This window comes from Pongo pygmaeus, chromosome 6 (genome assembly GCF_028885625.2).
Source record: "Pongo pygmaeus isolate AG05252 chromosome 6, NHGRI_mPonPyg2-v2.0_pri, whole genome shotgun sequence".
Lineage (NCBI taxonomy): Eukaryota > Metazoa > Chordata > Mammalia > Primates > Hominidae > Pongo > Pongo pygmaeus.
Window position 1 is genome coordinate 28051329 of NC_072379.2, and position 10486 is coordinate 28061814.

The 10486-nt window shown below is 48.0% G+C and overlaps 1 pseudogene; it reads right to left on the minus strand.

The window, feature by feature from the left end:
• Positions 1 to 7849: 7849 nt before the first annotated feature.
• LOC129041487 (suppressor APC domain-containing protein 2-like) lies at positions 7850 to 9195 on the minus strand (annotated as a pseudogene).
• Between the last annotated feature and the right edge of the window lie 1291 nt (positions 9196 to 10486).

A 10486-nucleotide genomic window follows, 5' to 3' on the forward strand; every position in this document is an offset into this window, starting at 1 on the left:
TTTTATTTTATAATTATCTCCAGTTCCTCACTCCCTCTTTATTTTTATCCCCAGTTACATATGCATCAAAGCCATTTTCTTGTCTGCCTTATGGTTACAGCTTTGTCACTGCTCTCCTAACCCCGTGGAATCTCACACAAGATGTTTTCAGTTTTGAGGAATAGTTTGGAATTTTTGCAACGCAATGATAAATGGTTTTTTTACCGAAGAGTTTGAGGCCACGTATAGGTTTTAAATAGCACATTCTGATCACTTAATTGAGGTAAGAGAAAAGTAATGCAATAGTCCAGAGGATCAGATCACTTTCACATTTGGATAACCAACACTGAAGTCCACTTAAAACCATTCAGACATCTGTGTCTCTGACTGCATCTTCTGTGGGCCAATATCCTTGCTGGAGAAGACACACAATACACACCCAGATACTGGTTCTCCAAGTGATTTCCCTGAGCAAGCACCACTGGAAACACCTGAGAACTTGTAAAAAAAAGAATATTCTTGAGCCATAGACAAGAACTACGGAGTGAGTAACATGAAGAAGAGGCCCAGTAATCTGTGATATTTCAAACCCCCCGAAGTGATCCAGATGCACCTCAGGGTCCCAGCTGGACTATAGCCACCTTTTTGAGAAAGAAAAAAAATGTCTCCTCTGACTGACATTCCCAGATATAGTGCTCTGTTCTCCAGGTGACACAGTGTGCATTTTAACACTTATTTCTCCCACCTATTTCATCAATTTTGTTTATGGTGGGCAGAAAGGTTCCATCTATTGAAGCAACACCAGGGTTAGGATATGCACTATTCTTTGCAATACAGATTATTTAGACATGGATTTCTAAATGTTCACGAAGCCCTCTAAAGACCATGTAGCAGACATGTGACCTGGTTCCAACAAATTCAACTACAATCTCAATTAAAATCTCATCAGCCCAGGGACCCAATAGGAGAAAGTATTTATCTTTCAAAACTATCCTATGATGAGTGGCAGATGTGTTTACTCCTTTGTATTCAGGGTCACAAACATAAGGCTGCACAGATCTTAAAGAATCTGAAAAACATGATCATCACCCAAAGAAACTAATAAAGCTCTAGTAAAAATCTGCAAAGAAATGGAGGTCTCAGAATTGACTGATAAAGAATTGAAAATAATCATCAAGAAATTTCAATAAGATGCAAGAGAACACGGATAGATAACTAACAATGTTATGAAACAACACAGAAACAAAATAAGAATTATAATAAAGAAATAGGCTGATCATGGTGGCTTATGCTTGTGATAATTTCCATTTGGGAGGCTAAGGCTGGAGGATTGCTTGAGACCAAGAATTTAAGACTAACCTGGCCAACATAGCAAGACCCCAACTATATTTAAAATTTTATTTTAATAGATAAATAGAAACCATAAAAAACAACCAAACAGAAATCTTGGAACTGAAATAAACAATGCCAGAACTAGAAACATGTAATAGAAATGTTTAACAGGAGACTCAATCCTAAAGAAGAAAAATTCAGCAAATTCCAAAACAGGCTATTTAAAAGTAACCAATATATAACCAAGTGAACAAATATACACATTTCAGAAATTTCAGAAAAAGAGAGAAAGAGGAAAAGAGATGTAAATATGTAATGTCTTAAACCTTTCCAAATCTAGAAAATAATATGAACATCCAGTTTTATGAAGCTCAAAATACCTTCAGCAAGAAGAACCTGATAAAGATTGCTCTTGGATATATTATGATTGTCAAAATACAACGATACAGCACAAACCTTGAAAACAGCAAGAGATAAATTCTTCACATAGAACAAAACCTTTATAATGGTATCAGTGGATTTTTCAGCAGAAACCTTGCAAGCAAACTGGGAGACCATATATTCAAAATGCTGAAAGAAGAAAAAAACCTAATTAAGAAGAGCATATCCAACAAGGCTCTTTAGAAATAATAGAGATCAAGACATTCTAACATTCCAAGACAAAAAACAGGGTGAGGGAATTTATCACACCTCAACCTGTCCTGCAAGAAACGCTGAAAGGAAGTCTTCACATTGATATGATCGAATGCTAATAATATGAAAAATATTGAAGTATAAATGTCACTGAAAATGGTAAATACATAGTGAAATTTAGAATACTCTAATACTGTAGTGGTTTTGCATAAGTCACTTTGACCTTTAGTGTAAGATCTATAAAAAATATTAAAAATAAAATAGCTACAATAATTTGTTAATGGACACACAACATAAAAACTTGTAAAGTGTGAAATATATAATATAAAATGTGTGAAAGGAAGACAATTTGTAAAGTTTTTCTATGCATAGAAGTTAAATTGTCATCATCTTAAACAATGTTGTTAAGATACAAGCTGTTTTATATAAGTCTCATGATAATCATCAGGAAAAAAAACTGTAGTAGATACACAGAAGAAAAAGAGAAAGTAATTAAAGCATATAAAAACAACAAAAATGAAACAAAAATGTAAGCTTGGGTGGTGGCTCATGCCTGTAATCCCAGCACTTTGGGAGGCCAAGGTGGGGGAATCATGTGGCAGCCACAACTAAGGGCTGTGTTGGGTGTCTGCCATACAATCCCTGCACATCAGGTGCCTAATAAGTACTGAGGCAGGTGAGGCTCCTGGGCAGATGGGTGGATGACCTGTAGACCTTCTTGCACCTCAGTGAGCACCTCCAACAACAAATGGGCCAGGCCTCCACTTTTCTTTCTATCGGTCCCATCTCATTTGATGTGCCCAGTCACTCTGTGCAGTTGTCACTGTTCATGTCCCATATCCACTGTCTGCATGTGGACATGGAAGGCTGGGGGGTGAAGAAACTCATCCAGGTCACACAGTTGGTGAAACATGGAGCTGGGTAAGACCCAGATCACTGGACTCTAGTCAGGGAATGGCTGGAGTGAGACAGCTGGTGCCAGAGGCATGGCCTGACCCTACCCTGCCCTGCCCTGCCCTGAAGAGCAGAGCTGCTCCCCCCTTCCATCAGAGTCAACTGCTCTGCCAGCAGCTGGGGATTGCAATGCCTCAGAGGAGTGTGCAGCTGGAACCAAAATGCCCAGGCAAGGGCAGTGTGGCTATGCCATGGGCCTGTTACTGGGGAGCAAAGGCCCCCCTCAGTGGGTGCAGTGGAGGCTGGCAGCTGTGAAACATTGTGACCCACTTGCCACCTACCTGCCTCAAAAACAGGGTGGATTCTTTGGGAGGCCGAGGCGGACAGATCACCTGAGGTCCGGAGTTCGAGACCAGCCTGACCAACATGGAGAAATTCCGTCTCTACTAAAAATACAACATTAGCCGGGCATGGTGGCGCATGCCTGTAATCCCAGCTACTCCGGAGGCTGAGGTAGGAGAATGGCTTGAACCCGGGAGGCAGAGGTTGCTGTGAGCTGAGATCACGCCACTGCACTCCAGCCTGCGCAACAAGAGGGAAACTCCGTCCCAAAAAAAAAAAAAAAAAAAGAAAGAAAGAAAACCAGGGTGGATTCCACTGTTGGGGTGCATGAAAGTGCCTGGTCTCCACACTTCCCCCTTGGCCTCGTGGCAGCAATGGCAGTGGCATTAGTGTCTGTGGCAGGAGCCCCAGGGTGGACCATTGGCCTTTGGGGCCAGGCTCTCAGAAGAATGCTGGACCACAGCTGAAATGCTCAGGCAGGGGCAGGTCAGCTGCACTGTGGACTCCACACTGGGGAAGGCAGGCATTGTCTAGCAGGACCCAGTCATCTCACAGATCTCTAAGGCTCTTTTTATTTTTCTTCAATCATTCATCTGAAACATTGTCTTCAGATTAATTAATTTCTAGGGCTCTGACTTTAAGTTTATTTTTTCTGTTTCTACTCAGATGATCCTCTCAACAGTACTTTTTTATTGTCATCTTTCTATTTGGTTATTTTATAATTTCTATTTCTCTGCTGAGATCCCCCATTTGCCCAATCATTATGAGAATATTTTTCTTTACCTCTATGGCCATATTTATAATAGCTGCTTTCCAATTCTTATCATCTTACTACAACACCTCGGACACCTTGGAGCTAGCTTCTAATGCCTGTTTTAGTTTTAATCTTGCATGTGAATTACATTATCCTGCTTTTTTCAAACATCTCATGAATTTTAAAATTATATGCTAGAAACTATAAATGACAGACACTCTAGATTCTGTTATGTTTTTTGAGGAGTATTGTTATTTTTCTAGAAGAAACTTAATTTGACTGAACTCAACTCCAATCCCTAACTTCCCTACAGTGGACAAAGCTGAAATTCTCATTCACTTCTTACCCATACATGTATTATACCATATGTATTACACATAAATATATTTCTATATAATTACATATCATATTTTATCAAAAATGTATTATTTTTCCTGTAAGAGTCTTGTTAAACAAGCTACTTCACCTTACCTGAAACAGAAATTTAGTTTTGTTTGCTTTTCGAATTTTTAATGAATGGAATTAGATACTATGCATGCTTTGTAATTTGGTTTCTTTTATGCAACATTGTGATATTCCTTCATCCCATTGCATGTATGTATAGCTTTTTTTTTAGCAAGGAAATGTTTGGTAATCTGACATGAAACTGTAAAGACGGTTTGAAGTTAGAGTTATTCTTTAACGTCTGTTTTGTTGACAAGGACTGAGAGGAGGCAATCCACCTGTGCAAAGGTTGCCTAAGAAAATGAGCTCACTCATGCTAAACTTCAGAACCCAGCTGTGGCTACTCTGCTGTTTTCAGGAATTAGGTACGTTTATTTTTCTCCCAGTGGCTTTCCTTTCTAACAATCGCAGGGCCAGGGCCATCCTGCTTCTACAGGTGACATGACAATTATGGACCTGAGGGAGATAAACTGACAGCATCCCTTCCTTATAACCACGGCTCAGGGACCACAATTCACACACAGACTCACTCCAAGACTCAACCGGGTGGGAGTCTGTTTCTCAGCTTCATTACCAATGAGTGATCAAGACTCAGGTGGGACGACGTCTGTAATTCTCTCACGATTTGTTCTTACATCTCACTGAATTATAACTAGTCATTAGGTGTTTCTAGATGAAATATTAATAGTATGAATATATAAATATATAGATTTGTGAAAGAAAATTTGACATTATGCAATTATATTTGAATTTGAATTTTGTTTGACTATTTTCCATTGTAATAAAGTAGTACAAATTATTTTATGCATTTATGCAAATCTTTACATTTTAAGACACTACAAATCTGCACTGATTCAGAGTGATGTAATTAAACTACTTTGGGTTTATTTAAGTTTGGAGATGCTGTCGTGTATTCCTAATACTTAAGAACGCTTTGAATGACCATGTGATAAAAAAAGGTTTTTTTATATATTTCCAGAAATCTCTTATTTCTTTAGATATATAAAACGCTCTTACCTTATATTCTCTCTGATAATTCCAGTATCTGTGTCTACAGAGTCTACCTGTTGTTTCTGCTGGGTCTCATAGTATATTGTTTTCTTGTGGTGTTTATGAATTTTAAAACTGGAGATCACATTTTCTCTTCCTTCCTTCCTTCCCTCCTTCCCTCTCTCCCTCCCTCCCTCCTTTCTCTCTCCTCTCTCTCTCTCTCTGTCTCTCTTTCTTTCTTTTCTTCCTTTCTTCCCCTCCCTCCCTCTCTCTCTCTCTCTTTCTTTCTTTCTTTCACAGGGTCTCTCACTACGTTGCCTAGGCTGGCCTTGAACTCCTGGCATCAAGTGCTGGGATTCCAGGCGTGAGCCTCCACGGCCATTCATTTTCCTTGGAACTTGATCAATACAAAATCCTGAGGCCTGGTGTGGTTGTTTCCTCTGGGGCACACTCTCAACCAGGGACACTTCTGCCTCCAGGGACACATTTTGACATCCTGAGACAGTTCAAGGTGTCATAACTGTGTGTGCATGCACGTTTATGTACCTGCACACGCTACTGGCACCTCGTGGATAGAGGCCAGGGATGCTGCTCACATCCTGCAAGGAGACTGACGTGCCCAGCATCACTAGGGCGGGCTCCAGGCAGGGTCCGCATGTGCCTCTGCCAGCCACCCAGACTGTGCCAGCCAGGGCCACTTTAAATTCTCCCCTCGTGGTCTCCAGGGCCACACACTAGCCTGATTGCAAGCTGTACACTTGGAGGACCTACATTTTTTTCACCTTGCATAGAACACCAATGCTGAGAGGCAGTTTTTCCGGAGGTGCCAGCCTGTCTCACATTTCCACTTTAGCTGTGGGGTCCAGCTCTACGTGGGCGGTCTCCTGATGAAGTCACCCTGGGACAGACACTGTTCTGTCTTCTGCTTCCAGTCCTGTAAAGATGCCAGGATCCCCCAGGGCATGGCAGGCACCCTCAAATGCAGACGTGGGGAGGCCCTGGTGGGCAAACCCCAGCATGCTGACGGGGGTCTTCTCCCTGGCTGCCACTGGCCCACCCACTGCACTGCAGTCCACCTGGTGCTGGGGCTGTGGGGCACAGGTCTTCAGGACCCGCTCCCTTTCCTGCCCAAGATGTCCAGGTCTGGCGTGCTTACGTCCTCTGGAAAGCTCACTCCCATCCTCAGGGTAGGAGGGTAGCAGCACTCTGGGCTTGCTTGGGCCTGTCCTGGGACACACCTGCAGCCAGGGTGCAGCAGGGGATGTGGCTCTGCGGGGTTGCTGTGGGCAGGTTAGTGTGGAGCTGGTCTCCGGAAGGGAGTTGTTGCGCTGCCTGCCAGGACCCATCCTCTGAGACAGGGGTGGCTTGTGGGACAGTGCACCAAAGTGCCCTGGGCATGAGGGGATCCTGCGCCCCACATACACTGACCCTGCATCGGGGGCCCTGCATCCCACACACACTGACCCTGCATCGGGGACCCTGTGCCCCCGCCACACACTGACCCTACATCGGGGGCCCTGGGCTGCAGAACCCATCCATGATGTTGCCGTGCTCCTGGTTCTGCTGGCACTGGGGCCCTCCAGGCTGGGCTGAGCATGGGGCCCCCACCAGTGCATACCCCAACACCAGCGGGAGTGGACCTGGGCATGTGGTCAGGGAGTGACACCCAGGGGGACCTGCCCCAGCCTCCTCCTCTACCCTGGGGGTTCTCCTTTTCCTTGGCTGAAGGAAGTGGCCCCTCCTGGATGAAACCTGCGGTCAGGCTGGGCATGGGAGGAAACGGGGTTGAGCAGGACCCCAGACCGTGGGAATCCTGAGTGGGGGAGGGGACAGACTCTCCCTACAACGTGCCTTGAAACTGTCTGGGGGCCCAGGCTGATCCCCCTCCTGGAGACAGGGCCCTCCTGGGGAGCCAGGCTCACAGGTTGTTGTGTGGGACTCAACCTGGGGCAGCGTCCTGGCCAGGATGAGGAAGACCATCACCGCGGGGTCTGCGGGAGGCACACGCAGGCCAAGCACTCGTCGACCTGGCTCCCTGATCCACTGCAGCCAGAGTCTCTCAGCCTTGGCCGGGACCTGAAGTCCGACCGCAATCCCTGGGGCAGGCAGGCAACCCCCGCTTACAGGCCTTCCCCATCCCCTCCATCTGCTCCCATCCGAGGGACAGCCACCTTGTCTGGTGCCCTGGTTGATGTGGGGGTAAGCTGCCCTCGGACCCCCCAGGTCTGGGGCGCAGCCTCAGTGCCGCATCTGTGCCGCCCATCGCCCTCTGCTGGCCGTTGTCGGAAGTGCAGCCTGGCGTGAGCAGTGCCTTTCCCTGGAGATGGGACCCAGGGCAGCGCCGCTGGAAACCGGGCGACCAGAGATCAGGTAACTGGTGGAGGGGTCCCCCACTGTCCACTGACAGCGGCAGTAGTAGCTGCGGACTATGCAGCCTCAAGAGAGCTTCAGCCCATGTCAGCACCGGAAGCCAAAACCGAGTCAAGGGCTCGGTGCGGGGGCTAGCCGGGGACAGGCCTGGGGATCCTGGATGGCAAGGGTTGCAGGAAGGCGCCCATTCTGGGACTGCCAGGGCTTGCCGGGGATCTCCAGCCAGAGAGGTTGGGTGTGACAGAGTGCCCACCCCGAAGGGCTGAGTGCCAGGCTGGCCCTGTGGGCCCGCTCAGCCCACACCGGCAAGATGAAGGTAAGGTCCAGAGGCCCCCCCGTCTTGCTGGCTCAGGGCGCGGGCCTCAAACAGCTGCTTAATGAGCGTCGACTTCTCCTGCTCCAGCTGCGTGATGCGCTCACTATTCTCGGTCACCTGTGTGAGGAGTCGGTTCTGCTCCTTCAACATGAGGATGGTCTGCTGCTGACAGCCCGGGGACGAGGTGGACGTCAGGGCAAAGCAGGGGGTCCGGAGGAGGACGTGGGCAGGGCCCAGCTGGCACAGGCCGCAGCCAGCAGCTCTCCCAGGCACCCGGCCACCTCATGTACCTTGGCGGGGGCTCCCATGGCCCCAAAGTCGGCGCTGGCTCTGCTCCTGCCCAAGCGGCACTGGCGCTCCTGCACTCGTTGCAGCTGCTGCTGGTACCAACCGCGGCCCCGCACCATTATCTCCAAACCCTGCAGCAGCACCTCCTTGTCCTGCTCCAGCTCCTTCATCTGCTTCAGCAGGCCGCAGTCCACGCCGCTGATGATGGTGTGCCTCTGAAGTTCCCCTCGGGCACGCGGGCCCGCTGGGCATCCCCTGAGTCTGCCTCCATGGCCCTGCAGGCCGCTGCACCTGCCTCCACGCTCGGGCTCCGTTCCAGCGCCGCGCTCTGGGACCGCTCTGGTTCCGCCTGGCAGGGCGCCGCTTCGGCCGGTGCGCACAGCTGCACCGGGCTGCGGGCCGTGCCGCTGGGACCGGCCAGAGAAGCGCGCAGGCCCAGGAGCAGGGGCTTCCTCTCCAGGACCGTCCACTGCTCCTCGGCAGGCGCGAACATCAGGCGCTGCGGCGGCTGGCCCCCGCGCGGGGCCGGGGCGTGCGTGGGATCCCGGGGGCCGCCGTCGGCGCTCAGCAGCGCGGTGCGCAGGCTGGCCACGAAGCGCTCGAAGGTCAGGTAGCCGCTGGCCGGGGCCACCTCGCGCAGGCCCTCCAGGACCCCGCGGGGCAGCTCCCGCGCGTCGGCGCCCTGCCAGCGGGACTGGATCTCGCGCAGGTGCCCGCAGCCGCGCCGCCGGTGGTCCAGGATGTCGAACAGCGTGCGCAGCCTCTGCAGGAAGGCGCGCGGCAGCCCCTCTGTGTTGCACTCGGGCGCGGCGGGAGGCACGCGGCTCCGCTTGGCCGTAGTGGCCCAGGCCATGGGCGCCCGGGCTCAGTCCACGGGTCCACCTGCGTGCGTCCCCGCGCGGCCCCACGGCGGGGCCGGCCAGGCGCACTCCCAAGGTTTTTAATGTACTTCACGTTAAGAAGATTTTAGTAGATGACCGTAATAAAATTATGTTTAATCCTATTATACTAATTGCTAATAGGGAGATTTTTTTACTACCACAAACTATCTGAAAAGAACACCTTCTGCTATGTGTCTGCTATATAATTTTTATAGGATACATGAAACGTTACATGCACGAATGTGATGTTTAGCATGATGTCAGACTGATGTGATATCACAGCCACTCAATGCATTATTATTTTTTTCCAAAATACATCAGGTGATTGCTTTTTCCATTAGCACAAAATCTACCTCAGTTCAGTTCCACAAACACCCATGATTCATTTTTATATACATGTCACAGTTCTCACAGGTGAAAATTAAATGAAGGAATGCAAAAAGTCAAAAATGCTTACGAAAAAAGTGTGTCCTTGGTACTATAGGAGCACAGATAATGTTCGCCCTCTACAGGTGTGACTGTGCATGTGTGGGCGTTCGATAAACTATATTAATAATTTTATCATATAACGATGAGGCTGTAGGTTTAAGAATTTATATGTGATAATCAATATTAATCAAAATAAATGGATTTAAAATGATAATGACAGTGATAATTTTGAATCTGAAGTAAGTAACATTGATGATGGAAGTTTTATTGGTTGATTTTTTTCAGGTACATCAAATATTTCCTCTTTGCCATTAAAATGAACACAGTTTCCAATTATGTTATCATTCAAAAGTGCCTTCTTTGCCCAAGCTGTTACTGGAGTCTCGGCCAAAATCCTCCTCCTTTTCTCTGGTACCGTGACGCTCCTTATGGATCCTAAGCCCACTGACCTGACCACCAGTCACTTGGCCCTGGTCCACATCATGATGCTGCTCACCATTGTGTTCTTGGTGTCTCCAGACCTTTTTGAGTCCCTTCATTTTCAAAATGACTTCAAGTGTAAGACGCTTTTCTACCTGAGCAGAGTGATGAGGGACCTCTCCATCTGCACCACCTGCCTCCTGAGCATGCTCTAGGCCATCACCATCAGCCCCAGCACCTCCTGGTTGGTGAGGTTTAAACATAAATTCACAAATCACATTTCACATGTTCTTGTCTTCTTATGGTCCCTCAGTTGTCCTGCAGTAGTTACATAATCTTCGACACTGTGGTTTCTTTCAATATGACTCAGACCGGTTTTCTGATGCTCAATAAAACTGCCTCATTTCCCCAAGG